Genomic DNA, 26,158 nt, shown 5'->3' with positions numbered 1-26,158 from the left:
TTATCCTTAGAATCAGTATCATAAGTGATAGGGGAAATGTGTGTTAGGTCCCAGAGACAACTAAAAGGGAGGGGGGAGTGAATCAGTTGTCCAATTAATTCAACCAAAATTAACTTAACCAAAACTTAATGCTTAATACTGGTAAACCAAACTTTATGCCGGTAGACAGTCTTAATAGTTAATTACAATGCCGGTAAAGATTAATGAATGAAACAGAAAGACAATAACACCCACAACACATAACACCAATGTTTGTATGTGGAAACCCTATAAGGGGAGAAACCATGGTGGGAAGCCTTACCCACAATCAAATGATACTACTGTAGATAGTATGTGTTTACAATATGGATTCTACACATGCAGAAAGGCCAGCTGCCTAGAGCTCACTGCTCAATCACAAAATGAGAGTCACACTGACTACAATTGGATGGTTAAATCCAATGATAATATACTGCATAAAATAACATCTTCATATGCTAGATTCACTACCGGTTTAGTTCTAATTGCATTCACAAGATCCTTCTTCAACCTTCAAATGATGTCTGTGTGTATAGCTCTGCTTATTTTTTGCATATACCTTATTGCAATCCTTTTCGCATTCACAATCCCATCTATATTCGATCTTACAAATAAGATGTTACATATATACCATAACCTAAGACCAATTGAATAGGTCAGCTCACTAAAAGATATTACAATAAAATCAATTATAAGTAAATAAATATCTGATGCATGATGTCGGCTCAATGCATTTACAACAATAATAAATCATCTCCATAACATGTAGTGCTGATCTGGAATAAATAAGTTTGCTGGTGCTTATCCTGGACCTATTTGGCGGTAACAACAAATATGCAAACCCGAATAAACAATTAACCGAATTTCCAAAACCAAGTGATTGAATAATGTCTTTGACATAACCAAGTAGTTTTAAGTCATTCAAAGTGCTGGTGAACAATATAATCTACCGATGAACCAAATACCAGTGTCTTGCATAAGTCTCTGTCTTGCCGGTGAACATAACCAAAATCTCCAAGTGTTGATAAGTGTTGAGAAGCGATGACAAGTGTTGAAATCAATGAAAAAACCATATCAACATATCCAATACCAACAATCTCCTCTTTTGGCATTGATGGCAACACAAGATAGAAAAACCATGAAAGTGCCAAAACAAAAATGCCAAAAACCAAAAACCAACAACCACCCAAAGAGATCATTAATCAGAAATAAAAAATGCATAATATCTCTCCCCCTAGGAATAATATGTGTTATCCATGTGTTTTTCCATATCAATCTCTCCCCCTTTGACATCAAATGCCAAAGCAATACAAAACCAAATACAAAATACCAACTCATTCAATATACCAACTACTCTCCCTAAGAAGTAGCTCTCCTCATCAAAGCCAGAAAAATGTTTCTTGTACCGGTTGATGACAAACATCAATTGTCTAAGTCTCTACCGATGGGGGTAGGACTCCAAGTTGCTCTCTGAGATACTCAAATGTTTCCTTAGGCAAAGGCTTTGTAAAGATATCTATAATCTACTCTTTAGTATTCACATAAACCAATTTCACTTCTTTTGCTTCAACATTCTCCTTTAGAAAGTTCAGTTTGATAGAAATATGTTTAGTTTTAGAGTGAAGTATCGGGTTCTTTGATATATCAATTGTTGTTGTATTATCACAACAAATAATTATAGGTTCTTTGCAATTCACCTTTATGTCCTTCAACATTTGCTTGATCCATAATACCTGTGTATAATTAGTTGTTGCTACAACATATTCTGATTCTATTGTTGATAGACTTGTACAACTATGTTTCTTGCTCAACCATGAAATTAGTTAGCTACCAAGAAAAAATGCTCCGCCGGTGGTGCTTTTTCTGTCATCCACATCTCCTGCCCAATTAGCATTTGTGTATGCTTATAAGTCAAATTTTTTATCTCTAAGATACCATAAACCAAGATTTGTAGTGCCTTGTAGGTACTGAAAAATCCTTTTTATTACTGATTCATGATTTTCTTTAGGATTACTCTAAATTCTTGAAACAATACATACTACATTCATAATAGCAGGTCTTGTTTGTGTCAAATACAATAAACCTCCTATCATATATTTGTATCTAGTCGGATTAACAGGTGTAGATTCATCCTTCAAAGATAATTTATCATTTGTAGTCATAGGTGTGCTTACCAGTTTACAGTTTTCCATGCCATATTTCTTTAGTAATTCCTTCAAGTACTTAGATTGACATAGGAATATACCTTTATCAGTTTGTGAAATCTGCAATCCTAAAAATAATTTTATCTCTCCAATCATAGACATTTCAAATTCTTGCTGCATTTTGGTAGAAAAGTCTTTACACAAACCATCTTCTCCTCCAAAGAGTATATCATCAACAAAAACTTCAATAACCAAGATGCCATCATTAGTCACTTTGTAGTATAGTTTGTTGTCTGCATTACCCTTTATGTAACCAAGCTTCAAAAGGTATCTGTCCAATCTTGCATACCAAGCTCTAGGAGCTTGTTTCAATCCATACAAAGCTTTCCTTAACCTACAAACAATGTCTTTGTTATCTGTCAAAGAAAATCCATCAGGTTGCTCAATGTAAACTTCTTCAAGATCTTCATTCAGAAATGCACATTTAACATCCATTTGATATACTTTATAGTTCTTGTGTGCTGCAAAAGCCAATAAAAGTCTCACTGCTTCAATTCTAGCTACCAGTGCAAAGATTTCATTGTAATCAATTCCTTGTTTTTTGAGAATATCCCTTACACACCAATCTTACTTTGTTTCAGATTACCATGCCATCTTCATTAAGTTTATTTCTAAAAACCCATTTAGTTCCAATTACATTTTTGTCTTTAGGCCGGGGAACTAATGACCAAGTGTTACTCCTTTCAATTTGTTCCAATTCATCTTCCATTGTTTTAATCCAATATTTAACTTCACATGCCTCATTAATTGATGTAGGTTCAATTTGAGAAATAAGACATACCTCCTCATTTTCCATTCTTCCTCTAGTCATAACTCCTTGAAATTTGTTTCCAATTATTTGATCTTCAGAATGATTCAATCTTACATATCGGGGTGTTTTTACTTCTTGTTGTTCTTTAGTGATTGTTGAATCTCCAGATGATGCCAGTGTAACTGGATCACCATTCTGTACCAGTGTATTCATAATAGGTTCATTTGTGATTATCACTATTGCTAGTTCAGAGTCTATGTACCTTGAATTTCCTCTCAATTGTTCATCAATCTTCACATTTGCACTTTCAACAATTTTTTGCAATCTTTTGTTAAAACATCTATATGCCTTTTTGTTAGATGAATAACCAAGAAATATTCCTTCATCACTTCTAGGATCAAATTTGCCAATATACTCATCTCTTCTAATATAACATTTACTTCCAAATATTATGAAATATTTAAGAGTAGGAGTATTACCAAACCATAGTTCATGTGGGGTCTTACCAGTTTCTCCTCTAATGTGAACTCTGTTGAATGTATAAACAACTGTATTGACCACTTCTCTCCAATATGTATGAGGTAGATTTGCTTATGATATCATACTTCTTGCTGCATCCAAGATAGTTCTATTTTTCCTTTCCACAACTCCATCCTACTAGGGTGTCCAGGGTGCTGACAACTGTTTTCTGATCTCATTCACTTCATAGAATGTATTAAATTCCTTAGATGTGAATTTACCTCCTTGATCTGATCTCAAACATTTGATTTTCTTGCCGGTTTCATTTTCTACCATCACTTTGAATAGTTTGAATTTTTTAAATGCTTCAGATTTTTCTCTGAGAAAAGTAACCCAACACATTCTAGAATAGTCATCAATGATTAGCATAAAGTATTTATCTCCTTGTATACTTCTAGTTCTTGTTGGACCACATAAATCAGTACGAATTAAATTAAGAACATTGTTAGACTTCTCTGGAATACTCTTGAAAGATGTTCTAACTTGCTTTCCAAATTGACATTCCTTACATACCGAATTGTGAGGTTTAACAATCTTAGGTAAATCTCTAACTGCCTTAGTAGTACTAATTTTCACAATGCAATCAAAATTTACATGACAAAGTCTCTTATGCCATAACCAACTTTCATCAATATGTGCAATCAAACATGATTTCTCATTGTTGTTCAAATGAAAGATATTACCTCTAGTCTGATTACCGGTTGCAATTTCCAAACCAGTTATGTTTAAGATTTTGTATTTACCATTCTTGAATTGTAACTGAAATCCTTTCTCAACTAATTGACCAACACTCAAAAGATTATGCTTCAAACCTTAAACATAGTAAACATTATCAATATTGTGCTTACCATCAAAAGACATAATGCCTTTTCCTTTGATCAAACAAGCTTTATCATCTCCAAATCTTACTAGACCTCCATTGTAATCCTGAAAGGTCAAGAATTTACTCTTATCTCCAGTCATATGATGTGAACATCCTAAATCAATAATCCATTGATCCTTATCTTCAACTTTAGCTGCCAGGGCCTGCTCTACCGGTTGAATAGTAGGTACTGGTTGATCTTTTGTTATAGTAACAAAATCCCATCCAGTGTCTGTCAGATCTTCATCAGAATCATCAGTAACTCCTTCATCAACATAATAACAAGATTTGTCTCTATTCTTCTTAAACTTGTATTTCTGATAGTCAGGGTTAGGCTTATATGTTCTTTTAGCTTCTTCTCTTAATATTGCATGTCTATCAGGACATCTAGATGCCATATGACCAATATTATTATAGTTAAAATATTTAAAGGGTTCTTTACCTTCATACTTACTTCCAATTATACCTTTAGGCATTTTTCGTTGCAAATAGTGCTCCAAGTTCTTCATTTTCTCTCCTGCTTTCTTCAAGTTCTCTTGCATAGAAGGCTTTCCAATCAGATTTATCATGCGATGATAATGATGATGCTACAGTTGATGATGATGCCTTAAAAGATAGATCTGTCTTGATAGTAGTAACAGGGCCAAATTCTTCAAGCTCAAAAGCTAAAAGTTTTCCAACCAAAGTGTCTCTAGATATTGATGCATTAGGCATTGTTCTTAATTCATTTATAGCAGTAACTTGCATTTTATATGTCGGTGGAAAAGCTCTTAAAACTTTAGAAACAATCTCATCTTCACTTAAGGTTCCTCCACAACATTGTATACCCAAAACAATTTCATTTACTCTTTCCATAAAAGCATAAATTATTTCATCTTCTTCCATTTTCAAACTTTCATACCTGACTCGGAAGCACTCAAGTTTTGCAATTTTGACTGTGGAATCTCCTTCATTCAACATTTCTAGTTTGTTCCAAATAGCTTTAGCAGTAGATCTATCTGACAATCCCATGACTTGTTGATCTAACAATGCGCTCAAAAGTGCTTCTATTGCTTTGCAATCATTTTCCTCATCTTTAGCCAAGTTAGGTGGATTAGCTTGACCTTGAGTAGGAGAATTATAGCCATTCTTTGTAACATCCCATATATCCTTTCCAATGCAATTCAAGTGTGTCTCTATCCTTATCTTCCATATGCCATAGTTAGTTCCATCAAGTTTTAGAATGTCCTTCCTGGAATAGTTAGACGACATTGGATCTCCTCAAGCTGTTAAACTTCTGCAAAAAGAGGATTAGGCTCTAATACCAATTGTTAGGTCCTAGAGACAACTGATAGGGGGGGGTGAATCAGTTGTCCAATAAATTCAACCAAAATTAACTTAACCAAAACTTAATGCTTAATACCGGTAAACCAAAATTTATGCCGGTAGACAGTCTTAATAGTTAATTGCAATACCGGTAAAGATTAATGCATGAAATAGAAAGACAATAACATCCACAACACATAACACCAATGTTTGTACATGGAAACTCTGTAAGGGGAAAAACTATGGTGGGAAGCCTTACCCACAATCAAATGATACTACTGCAGATAGTATGTGTTTACAATATGGATTCTACACATGTAGAAAGGCTAGCTGCCTAGAGCTCACTACTCAATCACAAAATGAGAGTCACACTAACTACAATTGGATGGTTAAATCCAATGATAATGTACTACATAAAATAGCATCTTCATATGCTGGATTCAATACCAATTTAGTTCTAATTTCCTTCACAAGATCCTCCTTCAACCTTCAAATGATGTCTGTGTGTATAGCTCTGCTTATTTTTGCATATACCTTATTGTAATCCTTTTCACATTTACAATTCCATTTATATTTGATCTTACAAATAAGATCTTACATGTATACCATAACCTAAGACCAATTGAATAGGTCAGCTCACTAAAAGATATTACAATAAAATCAATTATAAGTAAATCAATATCTGATGTATGATGTTGGATCAATGCATTTACAACAATAATAAATCATCTTCATAATATGTCATGTTGAACTAGAATAAATAAGTTTGTCAATGCTTATCCTAGACCTATTTGGCGGTAACAACAATATGCAAACCCGAATAAACAATTAACCAAATCACCAAAACCAAGTGATCGAATAATGTCTTTGACATAACCAAGTAGTTTTGCAAGTCATTCCAAGTGCCGGTGAACAATATAATTTGTCGGTGAACCAAATACCAGTGTGTTGCATAAGTCTTTGTCTTGTTGGTGAACATAACCAAAATCTCCAAGTGTTGATAAGTGTTGAAAAGCGATGACAAGAATTGACATCAATGACAAAACCATATCAACATATCCAAAATACCAATAATGTGAACTTGTGTCTTCTTCACTTTTGCAGTACCAACCTCTATTGGTTTAGCTACCTTTTGGATCTTGAACCCAGTTGAGTGTCTATCTTATAAATTACATCTTGTACATATGCAGACATCTTTTCTATTTTCTTCTCTCTTCTCTTCCTATTAAAATTCATTTTCACTTCAAGAGCCTTCTCTCCTGTTGTAACAAAATGCTTTGTTTTATCATCTAATGAGGCATCTAACAACTTTTTTGCATAGAGTTCAAAAATTCTATCATCCACCTCATATCCAAGCTCTATCACCCATATTATCCTTGGTTCAACTGCTTGCATAAGAGTTTCATCATTTTTTATCATAAAACGGATATCAGTGGAATACTTCTCCATAATGTTCTTTGATATTCTCTCCCTTTGCCTCATGTTTTCTTGTAATGTCTTGAAATACCCCCAAAGTTTCTCATCTCTATCAGTACCAAGACCGGCGATTTCTTCCTTAATCTGCATACCTACTAGTATATCATGAGCCTGATGCTTTTTCCCTAGACTAGGTAGCTCATTCAGGAAGTAAAGCATTAAAAAAACAGTCAAATTTCCATATCTAAAAGCGTCTTTCTTGACTCCTTTGATCTTACCAAAGTTCAACATCAATTCACTCCTCATCCATTCACATTAATCATACTTCACATTATTCCTTAGCATTTAATATGCAATATGAATGCATGAACTAGCAACATAATTCAATCAGTTGGATTGAGTTACCTTGTAACCTATTATCATGCTTGCAAATTTTACATCAGTGTTGGTGATTATGTTGATCCTCAGTGATCTGCTATTAGGAGTTGCAGCAATGAGTTTCTTGACCTCTGTGTTGGAAATTTTCTTGCCAAGTTCTTATCTGACTTTGGGTAAGTCGGTGACTACTTGAATAGCCTCCTTCATGATCATGTAAGGCCTATCTAGCCAAATAAATTTGTTGTGAACCCTTCTCAAAATGTATCTGATAACCTCATCTTTGAATTCTAGTATTGTACAAAAAACCGGTTAACCCTAGATCCTCAATTGCTTTGTATTCCGGCTTGATGGTTTTAGAGTCTCCAGTATCATAGATTGATACATGCTTTTGATGTCCTCTATGCCCAAATCCTCCAGAGTGCAGTGAATGTATGCCCTCACATCTTCAACATATATTACACCGTCAGGAACCCTAGAAAATGCTCCCCCAGAGTCTTCCTTTTTAGCAATTTCGGGAACCTCCTTAAATACTGGCCTTAACCTATCCTTGACTTTGATAAAGGTGGGATTTTTAATGAAAGTAGGAGCTAAAGATCCAGATGCTATTTCAAAAAATACCTGAAAGTGAACACCAATGGAAGATTGAGTGCTTCTGATAACTGCTCGAAATCCTTTCACAATGCTTTTGCTCACTCTTAACTTGCCTTTTATTCACTTTGAATGCTTGAATGCTTGGTGAGTGAAAATGATTTCACTAACCCCTTTTATCAGCAAATAAAATCCTAATTTTCTATAATAAATGCTTCGCCAACAACCCTACAGATGCCGGTTTCATAGTCATGTGTCAAGTGAACCTTCATCGATGATGAACACCACTCTTCAAATCTCTTCCAAATCTCCTTAGGTCTCTTCCGAGGTAATATGAAAAATTTAGCAATGACTTTGCTAACCCCTAAGGCTTAAATGCCTCAGTTACCGGTAGAATTTCCTGCCGGTGGAGGAATACCCTATTCTACCGATGGAGTTACTGGTGTAGATCCATCTCCACTTGGTTCTTTAGATTTTCTAACCCATCTCTTGGTGTGATCTTTTTGTATTTCATCTACCTTCTACTTTCCTTTCTCATTATCTTTATCATTATTAACCGGTTGAGTCTTACTTCTGCAATAATTAGCAATATGACCTATTTTATTGCATGTATAAAATGTAACATTGTTCTTCTGAATTTCTTTGACATATCCGATATTATTTCTTTCCCTAAAATGATTAGAAAAATATCCAAACTTTCCACATGCATGACATTTAACATTCATTCTATAATCTTTTGATCTATGACCATATTTCTTGCAATTTTTGCATTGACCGGGAATAAAATTGTAGTTTTGATTTTCTTTATTTCTACATTGTTTAGCCATATGCCCAAATTTGTTACAAACAAAGCATCTACCACTGAATTTATAAGCAATATATTGCCTTACCGGTTTCCTCTATTCTGATGAGTTTTGCATACTGATTGTTTGATCTTCATTTGCAGTATCGGAGCTTTCACTAAGTCATCCAACTGTACAACACTAATTCTAAAATTTTCTTTATACTCACTTGTAATAGTCAGATCATCTCTAGGAGTAGTTATTTGTCTTTCAAGTTCTTTTTCATTGTTCCGGGAGTGTACCAAATCAATTCTCAACAAATTATTCTCATGAGTCAATCTACCACATTCATCATAATTATTATTCAGAGATATAACAAGATTATCTTCCTTCTTCTTTCTGTCCTCAATATATTTTGTTAACCTCATAGTCAAATCTTGCATTTCATTCTTCTTTCTGTTCCTTAAGAGCATTCTTCTCCTCATCATCCAATTTTTGCAAAAGTTATTTTCTCTTGGCTTGAGCAGATGATAATATTTCTTGTAGGATAAGAATGAATTCATTTGCAGAATTTAATTCTTCTTGCAATTTCAAGTTCTTCATCCTTTCAACATCATAATCCTCAAGAGCCATCTCAAGTTGCTTCTCCATAGCCATGTTCAAATATTTTGGTTTTAGGATCTTCCTCAAGCTATTAAACTTCTTCCAAGGTACCAACCTCTGATACCAATTTGTTGGGATCCAAGAACACTGAGAGGGGGGGTGAATCAGTGTTCTATCTGTATGAACAATTTTTATCCTTTTAATACTATACACATATAAATCAGTAAACAAATATGTTAGGATTAATGATAGTCCCAAAGATACTGAGAGGGGGGGTGAATCAGTATCTAACTGGTTAACAGAATATTTAAACTTATTAAGAACTTTGCATCCCAAAATAGTGTACCGGTAAATAAGAATTAATGCAATAAATAGGAACAATAAAGACAACATAGAAAACACACCATAACACAAGATGTTTAATGAGGAAACCCAGTGTGGGAAAAACCTTGATGGGATTTGTCACCCACAATATTCACTCATTGGCCAATGAATAAATATTACTTACAATGAGGGGCCTGCACATGCAGGAAGGCCAACTGCCTAGAGCTCACTGGCCAATAAGAGTCAAATTGACTACAAAAGTGGATTATGAAATCCAATACAATGTACTGCTTCAAATCAGCATCAACTATGCCAGGTTCAGTGCCGTTTTAAGCTCATTCTATAACCAAAACCTTTGTTGTCAACTGTATCTCCTTTTACAAAATATCATCTATATATTCTCTCCATATATATACCTTCTACACAAAATGACCTATAAGATCCCATACATATATATGAGTTTTTAACAATATGCCATATTGGCTTTACAAAAGATAATTACAATTAAATATAATAAACAAAAGTTTATTCCTTGTCACCTGGGGTGTCGGTATGCATTGTTGCCGCTGCCGATGAAGTGTTTGCCGATGTATGTAGATGTCTATGCCAGTGTTGGTGCTTGCCGATGGCTTTACCAGATGAGTACCAGAAGGTTGCCAGATGGTTGCCATCAAGGACAACACCAACTATTCTTATAAGAGTGTAGAATGCCAACAATCTCCCCCTTTGGCATTGATGGCAACACTCATGAGAAAAATCCAAAAACTATTCCAAAAGATGAAGTCCAAAAAGTTACCAAAAATATGTGCTCCCCCTAAGCAGATGATCTCCTCTGAATAATCATTTTTCTATGTCCACTACTCCCCCTTTGACATCAATGACAAAGGCTGTCAAAAATTCTCAAACGAGTGCAAAAATTTCACCTCAAAGTTTGTAACCGGTTGGTTACAATCTGAAATATGTTTGCCAAAACCAAGTTTAAACTCTGCATGAATCTATTTCTATCATTTAGGGTTGCCTTAGTCTGTTGGATCATGTTGGTGAGATGATGCATGTGCTCTTTCGGTGATCTTTCTCCTTGAAGTAATGCCTTAGAGATCTCATTTCTTAGAGAGATAAGGTTATCCAACTTATGACCAAGTTTATACTTAAGCTCTCTGGCATTAGCCTTAACCCTTGCCTTCTCTTTCTCAAATTTCTCCAATTTCTCCTCAAAACCTTCTATTTCCTGCTCAATAACTGATATAGGTTTGGATGAACCAATTATGTTATCAACTATGTCATCTATTTCTTTGTATACTCTACTTATTTCCTTTTCTATGTCCTTTGTCAAAAGATGTGGTTTGCATGTATCTCTATATAGCTCTTTATATTCCAAAATTGTAGTATTCAGTGTCGGTAATACTGTATTTATGTGTTTTGTGCACTTCTTTATTATATCCTCAAAGAATTTATCCTTTTCCTTTTCAACTTTCTCTTTGAAGGTGTCCTCATTCACCTTATCAACTGTTATTACATTGTCAGTAATGAATTTGGATAATGTGTCCAATTTGCCTAAAGAATCCTTTACATGATCTATATTACATTTCAGTGCAATCAATTGCCTTGTAAGACAATGCATTACAATCAGTTATCTTCTTGATAGAGTCCAGGAGTACCTCTGTCACATTAGTAGGCCTGAATTCACTTGATGAAGTACCGGATGTCTGATCAACTACCTTAATTACATCTATGCTTCCAAAATTTGTAACCATTTTGCTTGTGTTAACCTCTGATAGATGAGTCTGAGTTTGCATTTCAACTAGTAAAGGTTTGTCTAATTATTTAGGTATCTCAGTGATTACCGATTTCACTACCTCAATATGTACCTCTGCCTCTATAGGTTTCTCTATCGATTTCTTTGTGTGCTTAGTTGCCAATATCTCTATCTCAGTAGGTTTCTTTGTGTTAGCATCTATACCTTTAGTAATCATTCCAGTATCCAATGGTTTCTCAATTTATAATGTTTGCTATGTTTGCTCTGTTTGGATCTCAACCTCTACAGTCTCTGCCGGTTTCTCAACAATGTTTTCACTGCCAACAATATCATCCTTAACCTCTGTATTGTCCTTATCCACAACAATGTTCACTTCTTAAGTGTCTACATTCATGGTGAATAGAATTTTAGATTCAGGATTAGTGTTATGATGTGTTATACTTTCACTTTCAGTAACCGGTGGATCATCACTATGTACCACTGCAGTGTCCAAGGGTGGTGGCAAGTTGTCAGTTATCTTGATGCTCGGTATCCACCAACTTTACCTTTCCCTTTGTCCTTATCCTTCTGATAAACTTTGAATTTTTTCTTAGGCCTGTTCACTTCCTCTTTTTTTCCCTTTTTCCACAAAAAAGATATCCCATTTATCAACAGTCTCCTCTGCAATCTCATTTACTCTACCTGCCATTAAACTCACTTGCTGGTGACCACTAGAAAAAATGGATCTATTAGCCTCACAAATTAGGTCATCAATCTCCTCTTTTGAGTTAACTGGATGTACAACTAGAAGTTTTTCAACTTTTAGTTTCTTGTCCAATTCCATCACTGCAATCCTCTTTGCATCTAATCTTCTATATAGTTCATTGGGCAAGTCATCCACAACTTCAAATAAAACTTTCTTGTATATATCCAGATATAAGATTATACCGTTTTCAATGCTTTCCTTTTCTCAATATTTGAATGTGTTATATAATTTTCTTACATTAGCCAAATTACCATCATTAGTTATTTCATTTAGCAAATTATCCAATGAGGGTATGATCGGTTTCTGTTTCATCTTAGGAGTTAGTTTCTTAGTTGGTTGCCTTACTGCCTGTTGTTTCTTCCTTAAGGTTCTTGTCCTTTTGGGTGGAGGAGAGGGTACAGATGAAGGTTTTCTCTTCCTTTCAACTCTTTTGAATTTAGCTGGTATCTCACTATCAAAAGATGTGCCAACTGGTGAAATGTGTCCCTCTGGTTGCAGTCCTTCTAGCTCACTAGCCGATATACTAGTAATGTTCATAACATTTTCTTTGATTTCTTTTACCTTCTTTGATGCATCTCTTATGTATTTCTCTATTTTCTTCCTTTGCTTCATTGTTTTCACATTACTTTCAATTGTTTCTGCACTACCAAAAACTTCTTCTATTGGTTCTCTAGGTGCATCTAACAAAGCTTTTGCATAGGTCTCAATAATGTTGAGATCTACCTCATAACCCATTTCAGTTACCCATACAATTATAGGAAGTATAGCTTCCATCCATGTCTCATCCTTCTTGATTACAAAACAGATTTCTTTATCATATTTATCCACTACACTCTGTGGTAGTCTTTCTCTAGTTTTCATTTTGGCTTGAAAAGCTTTGAAATATTCAGTTTTATTGCTATCTTTTGCAGTTCTCGTGCCGGTAAAAGCTTCCTGTAAATGTTTTCCTACCGGTATGTCATATCCAAAGTCTTTTTGTCCTATACCGGGGATCTCCTTTGTGAAATACAACATTAAGTGTAATACCCTAAAATTGGTCATCTAAACCATGGGCCCCTATTCTCGACAACATCACGAAGGTCCTAACCAAAGGCAATTAAATTAATCTTGAGCACATTATTAATTCTTTAATTATCAAAAATCACATGGCAAATCAACTACTCAACATTAATTAAATATTGATTTAATTAATCAAATCATTTTCAAGAATATCATTTTTATCAATTATCCCATTTTAATTTATTAAATATCCTTGCATATTTAATTAAATTAATAAATTTGCCATTCAATCATGCAAAAAGAATTAATTTACTACAAAAAAAAAGAAGAATTTATTACAAAAACAAAGAGTTGAATTGAAACAAAACAAAAATCAAAAAAATAATTGAATTAAGAGAGAAATCAAACTTGAGATATTATTTCTTTTTCTAAATTTAGAACTTGAAATCAGAAAAGCAATTTAATTGAATTATTGAATTATTCTCTAAAATTGGAACTCAAAGCTTTTCAGAAAAAGAAGTTCAGTTGCATTGAAAAGACCTTTTTCTTGAATGAATCAAATATGTGCATGGAATTATCTATTTTTATCAGATGTGCATGGAATTAATTTATTATTATTTTCCAATGCAGCTTGGACTTCTAATTTGAATGCATTTCAATTAAACTATAATTGGAATCTATCTCAAGGTTAACTCAGCCTGATTTCTCAATTATTTTCAATTAATCCTAAATTGAGCTTTTTGATTCTCTATAAATTCAATCTTCAACTCTCATTCCAATTCACCCTAGAGATTTTTGAGAACACGCATTGGAGATTATTATCAAGCTAATTTTGCTCTGGAGTCATTGAAATCATTGTGCTTTTTTAGATTACTTGGATCCATTTTACATTCATTATTGCTTACATCCATTGTTGCTTGAATTGGTTATTATTGCTTGAATTATTCATCTATCTTGCATCCATATAGCTTAATATCATATAGATTAAATCATTTGTCTTGGTGTAGTCTAGTCACTGGTATTGCTTATAAAAAATCTGAGAGAAATCTTATACTCGATCTTTTAGAAGGCAATTAGTTGCTTTGCTATGGTTTACTTCTTATTGATTATTGATTACTAACCATGCATATAATGACTTAATTGAAGTGTTGTTCTTGTAGCTACAGGTTCACTTTTTCACACACACATCTCTAGCGCCCACCGTGGGGCCCGAAGACTACATTTTTTCGGCCTCCAAGACTGACTACTTATTTTTTTGTTATTTTCCAGGTTTCAAATTTTTTGGTTCTTCATCCGGACATCTTGTACGACAATTCTTATAGGCTGAAATGACAAACTACAGGTGTCACATGAATTAAAAACACATTACCGTACGAGTAGACCCTCTGTTGTACAAGTAGACCCTCTGTCGTATGAGCAGATCCTCTGTCATACGATCAAAAATCATTTGTCGTACGAGCCAACATCATTAGCAATCTGGTCTTGTACTATACTACATCCTGTCTCATACAAGTCAAGTATCTGTCATACGATTCTATATTTTCTGGTAAAGGAGGCAAATTTCATATTTTTTTCATTTCTGATTGATTATTTTGACGACTGACCCTGACTGTTTATCTGTCTATCTCAGAGTTTTTCACAGCCTAACTAGTTTTTGCAGAACGCTTGTTGAAGAATATGCTTGTCTCACAAATAGAATATGACTACTGATTCATTGTGTTTGTAGGTTGCCTGAAGGAGAATCGACTAAACATTGTGTATTCTTTAAATTCATTTTTAGGAACCTAACTTGCTATCTGGTTAAAGAACAAATCTAGCTTTTATGCTTTTAAAAGATTCTGAGAGGTAGGAGAGTATGCTCTTGTCTTTATCTAGACAATCAGAAATCCAAACCCTTAAAGCTTTTTCTTTGTTTGAGATTTGTACATCTTTAGCAAGCCTACCCTCCCAAGGGGTTGAAAAACTCTTAAAGCCATTATGGCTAGTGTGAGGGGAATGACCTAAGTGGGAATGGCTAGACGCCAAGTACTCCAACCCACTATAAAATAAACGTGATTTGATGAAAATCAAGTCAACAGAAGTGCTCAGGAATAGCTCTCCTCCATACCTTCAGGTATATTAAACCTTGGTTTTCAAGGCTAGGAGACCTCTTAATTGTGCAAGAGAGATAGTAACTCTCCCAAGATACTTGTCATTTCGTGCCCCCATTAGTGTTTGTTGTCGGATAATACAACATTGAGAATCCATTGCGCGAGACTCAGTGGTTGTATTCTGATTAGCTATTGGGTGTACCTGAGTCTACAAGCAAAGGTTTTCTTTCCTCACCAAATTCCTTAGGGTTTGCATGCTGTGAGTGGAGTCACTATACATACTACTTTTTTCTGTTTTTTCATCCCTTAAACAAAAAATCAAAATACCAAAAATCAGTGAAGACCAGAAACAACTCAGTGAGTTGAAACTCTATCCATGTCAGAAACTAGTCCATCCTGAGTCAAAACTCTGTCCGTGTCAGAAACTAGTCCATCCTGAGTCAAAAATCTGTCCATGTTAGAAACTAGTTCATCCTCAATCGAAACTCTATCTGTGTCAGAAAATAGTCTATCCTGGTCAAAAATCAGTCCATCTCAGAATTGGTCATACTCAGCAATCGAAAAAAAACTCAAAATTTCTAGGCTTTGTCCTATGAACAGTCATACAAGTCTGATAATTCATCGTCCTATATCACATCCTATGTCATATGAGTTTTCTAGTTTATCGTACAATTCATTTCATTCTATCATCTGGCTCTGTATCCTATTTTGTATGAAACATAACTGCTCTCAGTCTTTTGTCATCCTGCACATGCCCATTTGTCATACGGTACGAGGTAGCAACTCGTACGAAACAAAATTATTGTTTTCCTATTGTTGCTAAATTATCATCTGGTCCAGAAAATCCTGTCGTATGAGTCTCTAGTTTTGTTAGAACAGAACAATCAATCTTGCCTAAAAACAGCTTATAGCGAACATAATACTGGTTATCATTTTCCTGAGCATAAACAGATCAAGACAGTGTACCTCTGCCATTTGCATTGCACGATTTGGTTGATCACCTCTCAGCTAGTTCAATCAACTACGTATCAAATTTTAGTCACTTAGATAATGTCTTATACATGATAGAGAATTCTTGAAACCAGACTACATCTTACACTACACTTAGAATCAACTTGGATAACATCTTAGACAGGACAAATCATTCCTGAAATCAGACAAAATCTCAGTTGTTTCTCCCAAACAATACTCTAAACAGAACAACTAGCTCTGAAATTGATCTTGACCTCTGCATCACAAAACAACTCTAGGTCACACTAATCCATAAAATCCCCTATTCAAACCAGGAGTTCTCATAAGAAACAAGCCAAAGGAAAAGAACAAACCTTCACTTATGGATCTCCTCACTGACATGCTGTCGTCATCAGGCAGACCAATTTTTGATGAACCAAAATCTCCCACTATACATGAGATATAATACAATGATGGAAACAAAAATGACCGTAATATTCCTAAAAATCATAATGACTCATCATCATCAAGTGAGATTGATGAAGCTACTGAACCTCTAGAAAAAGAAATCCTTGACTGTCAGAAAGCCAAAGACTTTAGAAAAATGATGAAAATTATCATGACCCGAGAAAAGGAAGACTATTTCTTAGAACTAGCAAATCAAGGTGCCAAACTTCCTATTGGATATGATGTTCAGACACTTGTTACTAAAAGGGAAGACTCACCTATAATCATGGTACACAAATAGTTACTAGCCTTGTGGACAAAGCTCATAGAGTTGAAGAATAAGGACAAGTCCCCGAAACAATATTCTCTGGAAACAATATGTCCCTTCCCATTTGACAAGAATTTACACATGCCTCCATTCCCTTCACGAGTGGAAATCCCAAAATTTGACAAATATTACGGTACCTCAGATCCTCAAGATCATGTTAGGAAATTTAGTGCTGCTTGTATGGAATTCATGCATGATCAAACCTACCTCATGCATCTCTTCCCAAGGAGTTTAGGGGGTCAAGCAATGGAATGGTTATCAAGTCTACCCAAAGGAATAAAAACATTCGAAGAACTAATCCAGCTATTTTTACAACAATACTCATACAACATTTGACATCCTGTGACTATGATCGATCTTTGTAATACTCAACAGAAAATGGGGGAACCTCTTCTTACTTTTCTCCAACACTGGAGAAGGATGTTCTCTAGGTACCCATGACCTATTCCAGACTCTAAGAAAATGGATATATTTGTCAATAATTTGGTCCCCAAAATAAAATATAGCATACAAATGCAAGTACACCCATCATTTAACAAAATGGTAGATAATGCCATTCGAATGGAAGATGTGCTCATAAAGAAGGGAGATATTACACCTTGGAAAGAAACACAAACAAGATCTAGCTCTAAAGAGAAGAACAAGTATTGGAAATTTGCCAAAGACAACAACAAGAATGTTGTTAATGATGGAGTAGTAGACACTCTCAAAACCAACTCAAAATCCACAATATTCAACCTGGCTAGTGGTACACAAGCACTTAAAGCCACTGAGATTGCAGCAGAGAATCCGCCAAAGAAAACAAAGGAATGGTTCAAAGACAAGCCTTGGCTTTCCAAACCTAAGCGTGATTTTACTCCTCTTGAAGAATCATATGAGTCTGCTTTCAAAACTCTATTGGCAAACAACTTGATAACACTACTAGATAACTCCAGACCATATGATCTAGATGTCAAACCAAGATGGTGGAGAGAAAATGAATATTGTGACTTCCATCGGAATAAGGGTCATAACATAAACAATTGCATGAAACTAAAACATGAGATTTAGGATCCCATAGATGCTAGTAAAGTTGTTGTTGGGAATCATCCAACCAATGCTGATCATAAAGCATTTAAAGACCCTTTGCTTGCTTATGAACAAGGTGATTCCTCAGAGACCAAAGGAGGTGCCAAGGTAAATTATGCTTATGCCAGCCAGGACAACATTATCAATATGATTGAACCTTCACACTCAGAATATTGCAATGTGATTATAGTTCAAGATAAACCAAATGAATCACAATATGCAAAATCTTTGACCAGATCCCAAAAGAAAGTTACCCTCCAAGGAGCTAGTTCTTCCAAACTGGCTCAAGAAACATCAAATCCAACAGCCTTGCCAAACAAACAAAAGGAATCAACCTTGGAAAAATTTAAAAGATTAACCTCATCATCATCCTCTAGATACAGCGTGGTTGAACAGTTGAAAAGGACAAATGTTCAAATTTTAATTTTTGAATTGCTACAGCTCTCATCTACTCACAAGGAAATCCTTGACGAAGCATTTCTCACTACCAACATTCCAAAAGATTTAGACATTGATCGGTTTCAGTCTATGGTGGGTCATATGACTTCACCTCACTATTTGACCTTCTCTGAGGAAGATGACAATTCATTAAATCATCCACATAACTAGCCATTAAATATTGAAGCTATGATCCACAAACACAAAGTTAAACATGTTTTGATAGATGGAGGCATGGGGTTGAATATCTATACTTGTCATCTACTTACACAACTAGGATTCTCTGAAAATGTCATTGATCTAGACAAGAAAATAACAATTAAAGCCTATGATGAAGAAGAGAGGACCTCCAAAGGTTTGGTATCATTACCAATCAGAGTGGGACCAGTAGAGAGAGATGTCCTTTTATAGGTTCTCAATATTCGATTGTCATACAATATATTATTGGGCAGGCCATGGATTCATGAAATGAAGGCAGTGCCATCAACATATCATCAATGCTTAAAGCTTCCTTATAATGGAGCTGAAGTCAATATTCCTGCTGATACAAGTGTCATCTGTAATGCATTGACAAAAGGTGCAGATACTTTTGTGCCTCATAATAGGGCAGCCTCTCCAAATGAAGATCCAGAAACATTAATGAAAGACTTAGAAAAGAGATTGAAGATTACAGATATTGGCATGGATGGCTACAAGATAGAACTGGTACTATCATTAGTTTCTCTCCCTCCATTGCCAAAACAGCTGGGCAAGCCATCAGAGGCTATGAGAACACAAAATTCATCTCCGAATACTATATATGATGGTCTCTTCATACAATCTTCTACCTCCTTGGCCGATGAAATAGAAGAGGATGTTGTGCTTAACTGGCTCTTTAAGGAAGATAGTCCAAATGAGGAGGTATGACATTGTGAGATTTCCTCAAACCAATATGGTCGTGGTTACAAAATGATTTAGTGCATGGGGTACTTAGGTACTGGTCCTTTGGGAAAACAAAAAGAAGGTATTACTGAACCAATTCAGCTACAAACCAAATCTACACATGATAAGGCTGGACTGAGATACAATCCTAAAAGGACATCAAAACAAAAACATGTTTCTAAGTCTAAAGGCTTGAAAAAGATATCATCTTTATCATTACATGCAGCAGACACTAAACAAACAAAAGTAGAGTGTAGAAAAGAGAAAGAGGAATCAATGGTCAAGAAGAGAAGAAATAGCCAGTGCTCAAGCTTCGACAATATCAGCTACAATAATACAAGAAGTTGAGGTTCCTGATGATATAAGAGAGGAAGTTGTGAGAATCAGAGAATTGTTTGCACCATTAAAAGTTCCAGTCACATATACTGGCAGACAACAAGTAGATGATTTAGAGACTGATTCAAACTAGTATGAATGGGGTCCTAACTATCTTTCAGACACATTCACTACAGAAACTCTAGAAGAATCTAGTTGTGTCATAGATGATACTCAAGAGCTGATGCACATAAAACTAGAGAGGGAAATACAAGAATTTAGACAAAAGAGGCAAGCAAATTATGAAAAAGCATTGAAAGAAGGAACAATACCAAAAAGCTTCTCATCTATGTGTCCTTATCCTAAAATAGAACAAATCAGTTATAGCACTACACAGGAAGAGTTAGAAGCTGCAGAACAAGAACCAGTTATCAGTCCAGAAGAAGCTAAATGGAGTAGATGACAAAAATCATAGAAACCATGAGATCATGTCAACAGGTGTGTCAGATACAAATGACAAATGAACTACAATATGAAGGAATTTGTAGCATTAGAGATGTTAGTATTGATACCATACATATGCTTACTAAATCACCTGAAAGAGACTTGGAAACTTCATCCAATAACTCTAATGATTCTGAGGACTCTGATAACAGTCCTATTCATGATGATACCCACTCATCCTCAAATTCTGAATCATCTGATACAAACAATGAAAAGCTACCTACTAGTCTTATTGTTGTTAAACCACGACATGACATCTAGTCTAGTGTAGTAAACGACGTTACAAGTATGCCTATTGGATTAGATCGATTAAATATTAATGTGAACTTTAATAATCATGATCTGACTCTTCCTGGTCTCGAGACACTTACACAAGGTATCATTTTGGAACTTGACTTTTTGATCTGCAGTTGTGATAACAATACCATGAATGCTCTTGAACCTATCCAAAATTTGTCCTTAATACATCCCGAATTGATTGACTGTACTTTACAGAATCAACCCATGGATATACCTACTTTTGCCAATGACTTTACATTATCCTATTATCTCAATGCAGTCGAACCTATGAACTCTTCCACCAGTGAATGGAGTGAAAATATGACTGAAGAGGATATCAAGTATCTTAGTCACAAAAACAAGAAAAATAAAAATAAAAGATCTGATGGCGAAAACCATACAGTGGCGATGTCAGAATCTAAAAAAGAGAAAATAAAGGATGTACCTAAAAGTGAAAACCTCTCCGAGGTGCCTTAAGGTGAGATACTTGGTATACTGCCCAGTCATTTTTAGAAGCGGTCTTCCATATTGATCAAGCCAACTCAGCCAGTAAATATCGGGAATCAAGAGACACCACAAATTATTCACGTAGCTCAATCACTATCGGCAGAGGAATTGAAGGATTTCACTAAGCTATTCTTAGAGAAGAAAATAAATTTTGCATGGACGTACTCTAATATGCCAGGCTTGGATCCTGATCTCATTATGAACCATCTCTCAATCACACCAGGAGTAAAACCAGTTAAACAAAAACTGCGTAAGATGCACCTGCATGTCGCACTATTGTTCAAAGCTGTGTTATCACTATTTAAAAAATGGGTTTTCCTCTCCCATAATTGGCTATGATTTTGAAATTTTGAATTAGACATGCTATCAATTGCTTCAGCTTTGTGTTAGGTCTTAAGGGTTTAGGGTTTTTAGTTTTAAATCTTTCAATGTTTTATCAAAAATCCCTCTGGTTCTATTTCTTCGTTACTTTATCCACTTAAGTAATAGGTCCCAGGTTTGTCGAAAGTGTCCCCCCTTGTCATTTGCCTAGGAAGTCATTTGAATTAATCATAAAATTTTATGCCTTATATATTTCCCCCATAATGTTGTCGGGCCCAGTAAGTGGTGCGCATCTCTCAGGAAGATCTATGGTTTTCGCTATTTTGTTAGGCAAAGTTGCACATGGTTTAAGACTCACAAAATGGTGAAAAGGCTTTGCATTCTAAATGGCGATTTTGGTCCAGTCTAAAGAGGTCTCATCTTGTCCAAGATCTAACGGTTGGCATTATTTCACAGCCTAAACTTGCAAGTGAAATAACTTTCACGAAATGGCGAAAGCATTTAGTGGGACCCTGCATGCGAGGATTTTCTAAGTGACTAAAAGGCTATCAAGTCCCATTTGTTCCGACGCTTTGCATTATTTCACAGGATGAAAATGCTCGATAGTTATCTTTCGCGAAGTAGCAAAATGATGTGGCACTCCAAGTAGACAATCTAGCTGGTCTAAAGAGTGAATGAAATGGTTGCACGTGGTAGAGGCCACAATATTCAGTGAGGCGAGTCCAAGGGTTAAAAGAAGGTGGGTCCCAGAGGTGAGTCATGTCGTGGGATAAGAGGCGACCTGGCAGATGCAGGTGGTAAAAATTAATTGGAACCCAGTGTTTTCTCTCAGCTAATGAAAGACTGACATGTCAGCTCTGAAAGTGACTAGATGCCAGGTGTTTGAGGTTGAGTCAGAGGGCCCACGTTTGCTAGAGTCTGTTCAGATGGTTAAGCACCGAGCAAGTAGAAAATAATCCAATGGCTCACATGAATTCGCAAGGGTAAGATACTTGTGCTTTATGCCCTGTGAAATGGCAAAAAGGTTTTTCTTCCCCAAAGGTACATAAAACATAAGGTTAAAAGAGGATCGACTTTGTTTTGATCCAACGGCCGGCACTATTTCGTGGTTGCGAGATGCTTGAAGGATATGCTTTGCAAAATAGCGAAAGTAAAAGAGGTTCATCCAAGTTTCAAGCTAGATGGTGACATGTCAGTGGATACATGGTTTCAAAAGAAGCTGAGGGCGCGCCAAGGTGTAACCGGCAGTAAAAAGGAGAGACACGTGGCCAATGTGGAACTAGGCTTGAACGGTTTTCTAAAACCAATGGTTGAGTGCCACATGGTAATCAATAACCAATAAAAAGTGGCATAAGCAAAGTAGAGATAAAGGGCTCCCCTTAAGGGATGGTCATCTCCAATCTGATCCAACGCTTTGCATTGTTTCACAGCCCAAAGTTGACAGATGTTTAAGCTCCGCAAAATAGCGAAAGACCGCTAGCAGTCAAAGTAAAGGCGCGGTTAGTAAAGATGTCGGCGGTCCCAATGAGAGTTAAATGCCGAGCATTTAGAATTCCATCTAACGTCTAGCGTGGTTCTGCGAAGGAGAAGTGCTCGAAAGATAAAGTATGCGAAATGGTGAAAAGGAGGTGGGTCCCAGAGCAGAGGTAAGACTATTAAGTTAGTATAACGGCCGATCAAGTTTCTTTTGACCGGATGGTTGGCGTGATTTTGCTTAACAAAATTGCCTGAAGGTTATGCTTCACGAAATAGCGAAAGAGAAAAAGGAAAGAATTGCTGGAATGTTGTGGCTCGTTGGAGCAAAAAATACAAATTCTCTCATGAATTCAATTCTGAAGGGACAGTCGAAGCATGCGGAATCAATGTTGCAGTTAAGACCCTGGGTACCATATATGAACTCCTGTCGATTGAGTAAAGGTATTATTCAAAAGAATTGTTGGAGAAAAGGAGATACAGAGATTTTGTGTTTAGATACAGAGCAAGTCAATTCAGTTGCAGAGAAGATTCCTTCAAGCTAAAATCAGGTTTTCTTGTACTCCTGTGTGGTAATTGCTTTGTAGTGTTTTAATTAAGGTCTTCATTTATTGCTGAACCATTCGGGGGTAGTGTTTTGATTGCTTGCATTTTCAAAATGGAACTTAAGAGAGAGTTTTCTGGGAAGGTTAATTATCAAGAGAGGGCCATTTGTGATGATTTTCTTGAGCAGTTGACGTTGTCAACTAACCAAGCATCAAAAGTAAAAGAGTTAGTGCCTAGAGCTCCTCGTTTGAAGATAGGAGAAGGGCTATATGATAAGGGCAACTGGTTGAGAGATCCATAGGTCATATTATCTGGGTTGGGGTTATTCAAGGTTGGATTTGGAATGAGGAATTATCTGGCCCCACAAAATAGCATCTGAGAATTAGATGTAGGGAAGTTGGTAGTTCCAGGGGTATTCATGGACATGGATCTATTGACTCAAATTGCACATAATTATGATCTAGTTACAAGAAGCATTAGGGACATAAATGGAAAAGCCCTTATTGAAATTAATAATGAAGAGTTCAGGAGTACTTTTGGGCTCAATGAGTTCACAAATTTTCTAGAACCCATAAACTTCAAATCATTAGCTCAAATATACAGCGCATAGAGGAATCATCTTAGGAAGGGGTGTCTTAAGGAATTTTTTGTGAAGATATGTGGGTTGACAGTTGTAGGACCCAACATAGAAGAGCCCTTCTCATTAAATCTATTCACCCTCAGGGCTAAGGGAATGTATTGGTCACTCTGGCAAGTTTTGGGAGAAGATGCTGAAGCAAATATGCCCATTCACTACTTGCTAATGATTGCTCAAATTTTGAATCCTTCTCTTTCAGTAACATTTGATTATGCTCCTTTCATTGCTGATGCTATCCATGGAGGGCTAATAGGAATAAAAAATGGGAAGGTGGATAGGCCTTTCAAATGGTACTCACTCCTTGTGCATCTATTTCTATTCAAAGGAGGTGATTACTTTGCCTGTGGATTGGACCTCATCAAAGAGAAGGAGAAAAGATGCCAGTGCAACTATGGAGTACTGTCTTGTCATGGGATAGAGAAGATGCCAGTTTCTTAAAATTTGATAAATATTTTGCATCCAAGATTATGACTCTCCTCTGCTCAGAGAACCCAAGAATCCCCAAGGTTCTTTTGGAGTTTGTTAGACCAAAAGAATTTACAGAGAGCATAAAGATTGTTCATAATTGGGGTGACATTTATCTATACCCAGTCTCAATAGTTTTTAGAGTTTTTGGTTTTAAAGGCACTCCATTCTTGTTTCCCTATCAGGTTCCTCTCAAAGTGGGAATTGCAAAAGTCCTCAAATAGATTGCTAGTGTACAAGAGGCAGAGCTGACAGGCAGGGGTAAAGGGACTATTTTCCCTATGGTTACCATAGCCCATCAATTTATAATAACCAAGGGATGTTGGAATTGTTTTGAAGATTTTCTCAAACCCTATCATTTGTCAACTACAATATCCAGGTGTGCAGATCTAGAAGACTTCTTCAATGGCATATTCAAAAAGAGGGCAGTGTGTAGAGAAAGACCCCATGAATTTCAGTTTCCTGAGGACCACATTAGAAATGAGTTTGATTTGGATGAGTAGGAAATGAGGAAAGAGAAATGGGTGGCTTATACAAAAGCCTTAGACTTTGTGCATCAGTTTGATGCCAGCTATGACCCATTGTCTATCTTTTTCCCTCTGGAGGAGAAAATAAAGTTTTTAATTGTTTGCTTTGAGGATGTGATGTAGACCCTGAAGGAGAAAATGGAAGCTATGATTAAAAGAAACCCTAAAAAGGAAAGAATGATTCTAAGCAGGTCTGCCTCCACCAAAGCAATCCCTCCTCGTGATTACACACTGCATAAGAAATCTAGTTATAGTGTGTTGATGCCTACAATAGGGGTGCCCTCTACCTCCAAAGGAAAGAGGAAGATACAAGATGTCATTGACATCCAAGAGAGCCTTAAAAAGTAGAGAGTAGGAAAAGAAGTACAATCTAATACACCTTTGTACTCTCCATCCGAATCCCCTATCCACATAGGAGATGAGTAAGCAACAACTAAGCAACTTTTATAGTTGTGCAGTTTAGGGGAAATTGCCTACACATATGATGAGGTAGAGGAAGGAATGCCAGAAGAACCCCTTGCTGCTGAAATGAATATTACTACCATTGAACTTAAAGGCTAGGAGTTGGATCCTGAGATAAAGCAAGCCAGTGATGACTTCTTGGCTAACAACAATTTTGTTACTCTAGGAGCATTTATGCAGTTTGTATGGAAACAAAACATTGATAAATACAATGCAAGATGCGGGAAGAGAAAAGGTGAGAAGCCTAGCAAAGATCCAGATTTGGTAGAGGAAGAAATAAAATAGGAAATGATGGAAGAATTTAAGACCATCACTCCTGAGAAAGGAAGAGATATGGTGGCACACGCTGGAGTGCTTACTCTCCCTGAGTGGGACATAGCAGATGCCCTGGTACTAGAGGTAGTGAGGAAAGAAACTAAGCCCATGGAGGGAATCACTTTCAGCAAGGACAATGTTGCACTCGTCATGTGGTCTCTCAAGAGAGATGAAAATAAGAAAAGAAAAGGTACCCAAGGGTCAAGCTACCTTGGTGGAATGATAGTAAAGAGAGTGTAGAGCACAAGGGTGGTAGAAGCTGCTATTATTGTGTTAGAGACTACAAAGTTTAGTGTTGTAGTAGCAGAAAAGGA

Source organism: Cryptomeria japonica, chromosome 1, assembly GCF_030272615.1.
Source record: "Cryptomeria japonica chromosome 1, Sugi_1.0, whole genome shotgun sequence".
Classification (NCBI taxonomy): domain Eukaryota; kingdom Viridiplantae; phylum Streptophyta; class Pinopsida; order Cupressales; family Cupressaceae; genus Cryptomeria; species Cryptomeria japonica.
This window is presented reverse-complemented; position numbering follows the sequence as displayed.